The sequence below is a fragment of the Oncorhynchus tshawytscha genome, linkage group LG24, assembly GCF_018296145.1.
Source record: "Oncorhynchus tshawytscha isolate Ot180627B linkage group LG24, Otsh_v2.0, whole genome shotgun sequence".
Taxonomy (NCBI): domain Eukaryota; kingdom Metazoa; phylum Chordata; class Actinopteri; order Salmoniformes; family Salmonidae; genus Oncorhynchus; species Oncorhynchus tshawytscha.
Window position 1 is genome coordinate 34,451,829 of NC_056452.1, and position 9,481 is coordinate 34,461,309.

Here is a 9,481-nt window from a genome sequence, read left to right on the forward strand (position 1 = left end):
TAAAAATAGTACACCCACAATGACTGATGACTGTAGTTTGGATTATTTTAAATCAACTAAGTGCTGAGAGATTTTAGGAAGACACAAATGAAGGTGTTTTATTATTTTTCTGCTTTTGATGTTAGGAAACATTCATCCAAACAAAAATTGTCTATGTATGAACTTCCCACTCCAACTTATTTGAAAACTAGATCAGGGTTGGGAATGATGCATATTAATGTGAGGAGTTTGATGCTGAAATTGGACATGATAAAAGTCTGGGTTCACACTGCTGACCCAGATGTCTTAGTACTGCCCGAGACCTGGCTTAAGAAATCTGTCCTTAATCAGTGTCATGACTGGCCTGCTCGGGTCATGTTACATGTTACCTGCTCGGGTCATGGACCACAATCCTACGGAGAGATCTCTCACACCCACCAGAGGGGAAGAGATGGAGAGGTTTGGAGACGGGGGTTTTATGACACCTCATGCCCATTGTAAATTTAAGGCAGTAGACAAAATTCCTTTGTCCTCTCACTATGGAGAACTGGCCTCAGAACATTAACATGCAATAAATGGACTTTGGGACAATAGGTTTTGTCAGCCACAATGGTGGTAAAGACAATAGATGGAATATGAAGATTTATGTCATTTTTTCTTATGTTATTAAAAGTTAAAGGACGATGTTATAACGAAAACATTTTAACTTTAAGAGTTTTCCTAATATGTGCCTGATGTTTGCATATTGTACTTTGTTTGGAAAATGTCCAGATCAAAGAGAATGTTTTCGTAAAGATGAAATGTGAAGTTAGTTGTCTAAATGACATCTGAGTAAAATCCAGACCTTGCCTCGTAACTAGTTATGCCCAGAGAATTGCCCTAAAGGCGGAAATGCCCATTTTTTGACCCAAGGGTATAAAACATGTGAGTTAAGAATTAACATACTAGACTAAGTGACCCTGAGCTGCAGCCATACCCAAAATGCAACACGAGGTTGAAGAAGACAAAGGAACCTTTTAACAACCTACAATTATGAATGTGGTCACAGACTCAATCCCAGAGACATCTAAGTCAACACTTATTGATGTTATTTTAACCAACAATCCGCATAAATACTCGCCTGTTGGTATTTTCGTTAATGGTTTAAGTGATCATTGTGCAGTTTCTTGTATTAGAGACACCAAAATCCCCAAAGTTCCCTCTCGGTTCATAGTCAAATGAAATTTACGCAGCTCTGTGAGCAGACAATCCTGCATGAACTTTATGCATGCAACTGGGAAAGGATTGCACTTTTTCCAGATATCGAAGAGGCATTCACCTATTTTCATTCTATGTTTTCTGCTATCTCTGACAAACACGCCCCTCTCAAAAAGTACCAGGTAAAAGGTAGAGACAATCCCTGGTTTACAGGGGAATTGGCTGATTTGATCCATAAACGAAGTATACAATGGGCCAAAGCCAGAAAGGGTAATTCTCAGGCTGAATGGCAGTTATTCAGGGCACTGAGAAATAAGTGCACCTTGTTAATATGGAAATGTAAATCTAGCTTCTATTACGAATCTACCAAGGCAAACCGAAATAACCCAACGAAATTATGGAAAACCATTACATCCATGAATGCTAACACAATCTCCTCTGGTCTTCTGCTGAAAGTGACCTCGAATTCAATGGATGTGACTGACAAGAATAAACTGCTTGACATGTTTAATGAGCATTTTTCGAAAGCTGGGCATTTATTTGATAATGAACTCTTCCTAACATCTCAAATGAGACTGTGAATGAAACATGCCGGCCTATGGTTCATCCATTTCATTTTACCAAGACTGAGCTTTCAGAAGTTGTAAAGGAACTCAAATCTATTGATATTAAGAAAGCAGCTGGCCCGGATGAATCAAACCCATATTTAAAAAAAATTGGTGCAGAGATCATTGCTGCCCCTCTCACTCAGACATTAAATATTTCCTTGGCGAGTAATACCAATCCAAAAGTCTGGAAAGCAGCCTATGTCACGCCTATACATAAGGGTGGAGATCCAGCCTATGTCACACCTTTACATAAGGGTGGAGATCCAGCCTATGTCACACCTTTACATAAGGGTGGAGATCCAGCCTATGTCACACCTTTACATAAGGGTGGAGATCCAGCCTATGTCACACCTTTACATAAGGGTGGAGATCCAGCCTGTCACACCTTTACATAAGGGTGGAGATCCAGCCTGTCACACCTTTACATAAGGGTGGAGATCCAGCCTGTCACACCTTTACATAAGGGTGGAGATCCAGCCTGTCACACCTTTACATAAGGGTGGAGATCCAGCCTATGTCACACCTTTACATAAGGGAGGAGATCCAGCCTGTCACACCTTTACATAAGGGTGGAGATCCAGCCTGTCAGACCCTTTACATAAGGGAGGAGATCCAGCCTATCACACCTTTTACATAAGGGTGGAGATCCAGCCTGTCACACCCTTTACATAAGGGTGGAGATCCAGCCTATGTCACACCCTTTACATAAGGGTGGAGATCCAGCCTATGTCACACCCTATACATAAGGGTGGAGATCCAGCCTATGTCACACCTTTACATAAGGGTGGAGATCCAGCCTATCACACCTTTACATAAGGGTGGAGATCCAGCCTATGTCACACCTTTACATAAGGGTGGAGATCCAGCCTATGTCACACCCTATACATAAGGGTGGAGATCCAGCCTATGTCACACCTTTACATAAGGGTGGAGATCCAGCCTATGTCACACCTTTACATAAGGGTGGAGATCCAGCCTATCACACCTTTACATAAGGGTGGAGATCCAGCCTATCACACCTTTACATAAGGGTGGAGATCCAGCCTGTCACACCTTTACATAAGGGTGGAGATCCAGCCTATCACACCTTTACATAAGGGTGGAGTTCCAGCGTATCACACCTTTACATAAGGGTGGAGATCCAGCCTGTCACACCTTTACATAAGGGTGGAGTTCCAGCCTATCACACCTTTACATAAGGGTGGAGTTCCAGCCTATCACACCTTTACATAAGGGTGGAGATCCAGCCTGTCACACCTTTACATAAGGGTGGAGATCCAGCCTATCACACCTTTACATAAGGGTGGAGTTCCAGCCTATCACACCTTTACATAAGGGTGGAGATCCAGCCTGTCACACCCTTTACATAAGGGTGGAGATCCAGCCTATGTCACACCTTTACATAAGGGTGGAGATCCAGCCTATGTCACACCTTTACATAAGGGAGGAGATCCAGCCTGTCACACCTTTACATAAGGGTGGAGATCCAGCCTATGTCACACCTTTACATAAGGGTGGAGATCCAGCCTGTCACACCCTTTACATAAGGGTGGAGATCCAGCCTGTCACACCCTTTACATAAGGGTGGAGATCCAGCCTGTCACACCCTTTACATAAGGGTGGAGATCCAGCCTATGTCACACCTTTACATAAGGGTGGAGATCCAGCCTATGTCACACCTTTACATAAGGGTGGAGATCCAGCCTATCACACCTTTACATAAGGGTGGAGATCCAGCCTATCACACCTTTACATAAGGGTGGAGATCCAGCCTGTCACACCTTTACATAAGGGTGGAGTTCCAGCCTATCACACCTTTACATAAGGGTGGAGATCCAGCCTGTCACACCTTTACATAAGGGTGGAGTTCCAGCCTATCACACCTTTACATAAGGGTGGAGATCCAGCCTGTCACACCTTTACATAAGGGTGGAGATCCAGCCTATCACACCTTTACATAAGGGTGGAGTTCCAGCCTATCACACCTTTACATAAGGGTGGAGATCCAGCCTGTCACACCTTTACATAAGGGTGGAGTTCCAGCCTATCACACCTTTACATAAGGGTGGAGATCCAGCCTATCACACCTTTACATAAGGGTGGAGTTCCAGCCTATCACACCTTTACATAAGGGTGGAGATCCAGCCTATGTCACACCCTTTACATAAGGGTGGAGATCCAGCCTATGTCACACCTTTACATAAGGGTGGAGTTCCAGCCTATCACACCTTTACATAAGGGTGGAGATCCAGCCTATGTCACACCCTTTACATAAGGGTGGAGATCCAGCCTATGTCACACCTTTACATAAGGGTGGAGATCCAGCCTGTCACACCCTTTACATAAGGGTGGAGATCCAGCCTATCACACCCTTACATAAGGGTGGAGATCCAGCCTGTCACACCTTTACATAAGGGTGGAGATCTGTCCCAGTTGGAACTCACAATTGAAATACTTTTTAAAATAATAACTCAGTTTTATCTCAACTCCAGTCTGGTTTTAGAGCCAAGCATAGTACAATTACTGCTGTAAGTAGGGTTGTAGGTGATATTCTAGATGCTCAGGACAAGGAAAAATCACTGTTTCACTTTTTATTGACTTATCGAAGGCTTTCTACACTGTTGACCATGCCCTACTGTTGAATAGACTAAAAAAGGTTGGTTTAAGTGTTGATGCATTGGATTGATTCCAGAATTAGTTTCGAAGACTTACAAAAGGAGTTCCCCAGGGCTCAATTTTAGGTCCGATCCTTTTTACACTGTATATAAATTATATAGGGAAGACTATTGACTTTGCAAATCTCCATCTGTATGCTGATGACATTATTTATTCTATTGCGTCTAATATTGAGAAGGCTTTTCAGGACATACAGGTGGCCTTTGATGTTATTGAAAGGCAGCTTTTCCAATTGAAACTTGTGCTTAATGAAATGAAAACAAAGTTCATGGTTTCCTCTTCCCTGACAGTAAACAGATGGAGTCAGTTGCAGATTTGAACTAGGCCAGAAATTATATTCATGCCAATTCAAAACCTATTGATCTACAGGTAACTGCTAAAATAAACTAAACACATGAGTAAATGAGGGATACAAAGTATATTAAAAACAGGTGCTTCAACACAGGTGTGGTTCCTGAGTTAATTTAGCAATTAACATCCCATCATGCTTAGGGTCATGTATAAAAATGCTGGGCAGGCCATTATTTTGGCTACCATGGCTATGCCCCCATAGGATGACAAGTGGTCACTGAATGGTTTGATGAGCATGAAACCAATGTAAGTAATATGCCATGGCCGTCTCAGTCACCAGATTTCAACCCAATTGAACACTTAAGGGAGATTCTGAAGCGGCACCTGAGATGGCGTTTTTATTATTGTGTTAAGTGACAGGTTGATTCAGGTGTTCTAGCCCTCTACTACAAACCTGGGGCCACATTTATAAACGTTGAGTACATACAAAATATATCACATAACATTTGCATCAGTTTTCATCCAAAGGTTGGCATTTATAAAGTCTGAATTTGAAGTGAGAATGTGGTTATCCTCACACATACTTTGGACCATGTGCGTATGCAGTTTCTAGTGGTTGAAGTATTGCATGGCAAGAAGACAAAACTAGCCTAGCCTTGTGCAGGAGAACACTGTATGTAGAGACTTTAATTCATAACAACAATAAAACAGGTAGCTAAAAATAACAACAAGATCCAATCATTTACCGTTAGTGAGAAGAGCGAAAATCGATTTGTTTTATCTTTGCATTCTAAAATAATTAGAAATAGGCATCAATTTGCTATTATTTATTTCATGTCCATGATCATTGCTAAATAAATTCCTCTCCTTTTCTGTCTGTGATGGTTTCATAGGCTACTCGCAAAATAGCCTATAGGGCTACAAGTTAGGATAGGCTGCCATTTCTTTCATCTCTCATTGGACCCACTTCGTAGTAGTAGGCTAAATAGATCAACTATGTCAAGTATTTTGCTTTATGTGATCTGAAGTGTAACAGACAGTTGATGTTTTCCATTGACGTTTGTAGGCTACGTCTGAATACTGTAATGTCAATTTCTCCAATAGACCATATTTAATTTATAATTAAAATACATAATATAGTTGGCTAACGCAGTTTTGTACATTGCGCTGTAACGTACCTTTTATTTTAGCGCCCAAAAAACGTAATAGTTCCAGGTCAACTGTAATATGAATACCAATGTAAAGTGCAATTTCTCCCCTTTCCAGCAAAATCAATGACAAGACCTTCGTGATGCCCGTCTCTGCATGATTGAAGAAGGCAATGAGGTCCATCCAGTCTTTTTTTTAAATTATGGGTGGGGAAGTGGAGAATTTTTTTTTTCTTCACCCGATCTGTCCAACTTATCACCTCTAAAATGTAAATAAAACACTATAAAGAGTTTAGGTAATGTCATTACATACCTATTTGAAGGTTTGTGTCGAATTTGAATCAGGTTTTTAGAGAGCCGCTAAAGTTATCTTCACAAGTAAACAGCGGCTGTCGCGGCTTTGAGTCATGATGGCTGGCAGTGATGACGCAAAAAATGAATACATTTAGTTGTACAATTGACGAGGTATCCCCCCCCTTACCCTGTCCCTTTCTTGTTTTAATCTGTGAGTGAAGCGCTACATCTGGTGGAGAGAGACTGTACGACACAGAATGAGTTGCATTATGCGTGTTGTACATTACCTTCATGACACATGACAATTTAACATCAAATCAAATTTTATTACTCACACGCACCAAATACAACCGGTGTAGACCTTACAGTAAAATGCTTACTTACAAGCCCGTAATGCAGTTAAAGAAATACTGATAAGAAATAAAAGTAACAAGCAATTAAAGAGCAGCAGTAAAATAACAATAACAAGACTATATAAAGGGTACTGGTACAGGATCAATGCGAGGGAACTGGTTAGTTGAGGTAATATGTACATGTTGGTAGAGTTATTAAAGTGACTATGCTTAGATGATAACAACAGAGAGTAGCAGCTGTGTAAAATAGAGGGGGGTGCAATGCAAATAGTCTGGGTAGCCATATGATTAAGTGTTCAGGAGTCTTATGGCTCGGGGGTAGAAGCTGTTTAGAAGCCTCTTGGACCTAGACTTGGTGCTCCGGTACCGCTTGCCTGCTGTAGCAGAGAGAATAGTCTATGACTAGGGTGGCTGGAGTCTTTGACCATTTTTTGGCCTTCCTCTGACACCGCCTGGTATAGAGGTCCTGGATGGCAGGGAACTTGGATTAGTGATGTAATGGGCCGTTCACACTACCCTCTGTAGTGCCTTGCGGTCAGAGGCCGAGCAGTTGCCATACCGGGCAGTGATAAAACCGGTCTGGATGCTCTCCATGGTGCAGCTGTAGAATCTTTTGAGGATCTGAGGACCCATGACAAATCTTTTCAGTCTCCTGAGGGGGAATAGGTTTTGTCGTGCCCTCTTCACGACTGTCTTGGTGTGCTTGGACCATGTTAGTTTGTTGGTGATGTGGACACCAAGGAACTTGAAGCTCTCAACCTGCTGCACTGCACCCCCATCAATGAGAAAAGAGGCGTGCTCGTTCCTCTTTTTCCTGGAGTCCACAATCATCTCCTTGTCTTGTTTACGTTGAGGGAGAGGTTTTTGTCCTGGTACCCCACATTCAGGTCTCTGACCTCCTCCCTATAGGCTGTCTCATCGTTGTCGGTGATCAGGCCTACCACTGTTGTGTCATCGGCAAACTTAATGATGGTGTTGGAGTCGTGCCTGGCCGTGCAGTCATGAGTGAACAGGGAGTACAGGTTGGGGCTGAGCACGCACCCCTGAGGGGCCCCTGTGTTGAGGATCAGCATACGGATGTGTTGTTACCTACCCTTACCACCTGGGGGCGGCCAGTCAGGAAGTCCAGGATCCAGTTGCAGAGGGAGGTGTTTAGTCCCAGGGTCCTGAGCTTATTGATGAGCTTTGAGGGCACTATAGTGTTGAACGCTGAGCTGTAGTCAATGAATAGCATTCTCACATAGGTGTTCCTTTTGTCCAGGTGGGAAAGGGCTGTGTGTAATGCAATAGAGCTTGCATCATCTGTGGACCTGTTGGGGCAGTTTGCAAATTGGAGTGGGTTTAGGGTTTCTGGGATAACGTTGTTGATGTGAGCCATGACCAAATCACTTCATGGCTACAGATGTGCGTGCCATGAGTCAATAGTCATTTAGGCAGGTTACCTTAGTGTTCCTGGGCACAGGCACTATGGTGGTCTGCTTAAAAGATGTTGGTAAGGGCCTCCCGGGTGGCGCAGTGGTTAAGGGTGCTGTACTGCAGCGCCAGCTGTGCCACCAGAAACCCTGGGTTCGCGTAACCGGCCGCGACAGGGAGGTCCGTGGGGCGAAGCACAATTGGCCTAGCGTCGTCCGGGTTAGGAAGGGCTTGGCCGGTAGGGATATCCTTGTCTCATCGCGCACCAGCGACTCCTGTGGCGGGCTGGGCCGGGCGCAGTGCGTGCTAAACCAAGGTTGCCAGGTGCACGGTGTTTCCTCCGACACATTGGTGCGGCTGGCTTCTGGGTTGGATGCACACTGTGTTAAGAAGCAGTGCGGTTGGGTTGTGTATCGGAGGACGCATGACTTTCAACCTTAGTCTCCACCGAGCCCGTATGGGAGTTGTAGCGATGAGACAAGATAGTAGCTACTAAAACATTTGGATACCACGAAATTGGGGAGAAAAAGAGAAGAGAAAAAATTCAACAACAAGAAAGATGTTGGTATTACAGACTCGGACAGGGAGAGGTGTCAGTGAAGATGTCAGTGAAGACACTTGCCAGTTGGTCAGCACATGCTCGCAGTACACGTCATGATAATCCGTCTGACCCTGAGGCCTTGTGAATGTTGACCTGTTTAAAGGTCCTCTGCGGAGAGCGTGATCACAGTCTTCTGGAAAGGCGGGTGCTCTCATGCATGTTTCAGGTTTATTTGCCTCGAAGCTTGTGTCACTGGGCAGCTCTCGGCTGTGCTTCCCTATGAAGTCTGTACTGGTTTGCAAGCCCTGCCACATCCGACGAGCGTCAGAGTCCGTGTAGTACGATTCGATCTTAGTCCTGTATTGATGCTTTGACTGTTTGATGGTTCGTCGGAAGGCATAGCATATTTCTTTTAAGCTACCAGGCTAGAGTCCCGATCCTTGAAAGTGGCAGCTCAAGCTCAGGGCGGATGTTTCCTGTAATCCATTACTTCTGGTTGAGGTATGTACGTACAGTCACTGTGGGGACGACGTCATCGATGCACTTATTAATGAAGCCAATGACTGATGTAATGTACTCAATGCCATCGGAGGAATCTCTGAACATATTCCAGTCTGTGCTAGCAAAACAGTCCTGTAGCATCTTCTTTATCAGAAGACTTTTGTATAGATCTAGTCACTGGTGCTTCCTGCTTTAATTTTTGCTTGTAAGCAAAAATCAGGAGGATAATATTATGGTCAGATTTGCCAAATGGAGGGCGAGGGAAAACTTTGTATGCGTGTCTGTGTGTGGGGTAAATGTGCTCTAGAGTTTTTTTTCCCTCTGGTTGCATATTTAACATGCTGATAGTAATTTAACATGCTGATAGTAATTTAACATGCTGATAGTAATTTAGGTTTTCCGTTTCCCTGCATTAAAGTCCTGGGATACTAGGAGCGCCGCCTCTGGGTGAGCATTTTCTTGTTTGCTTATGGCGGAACA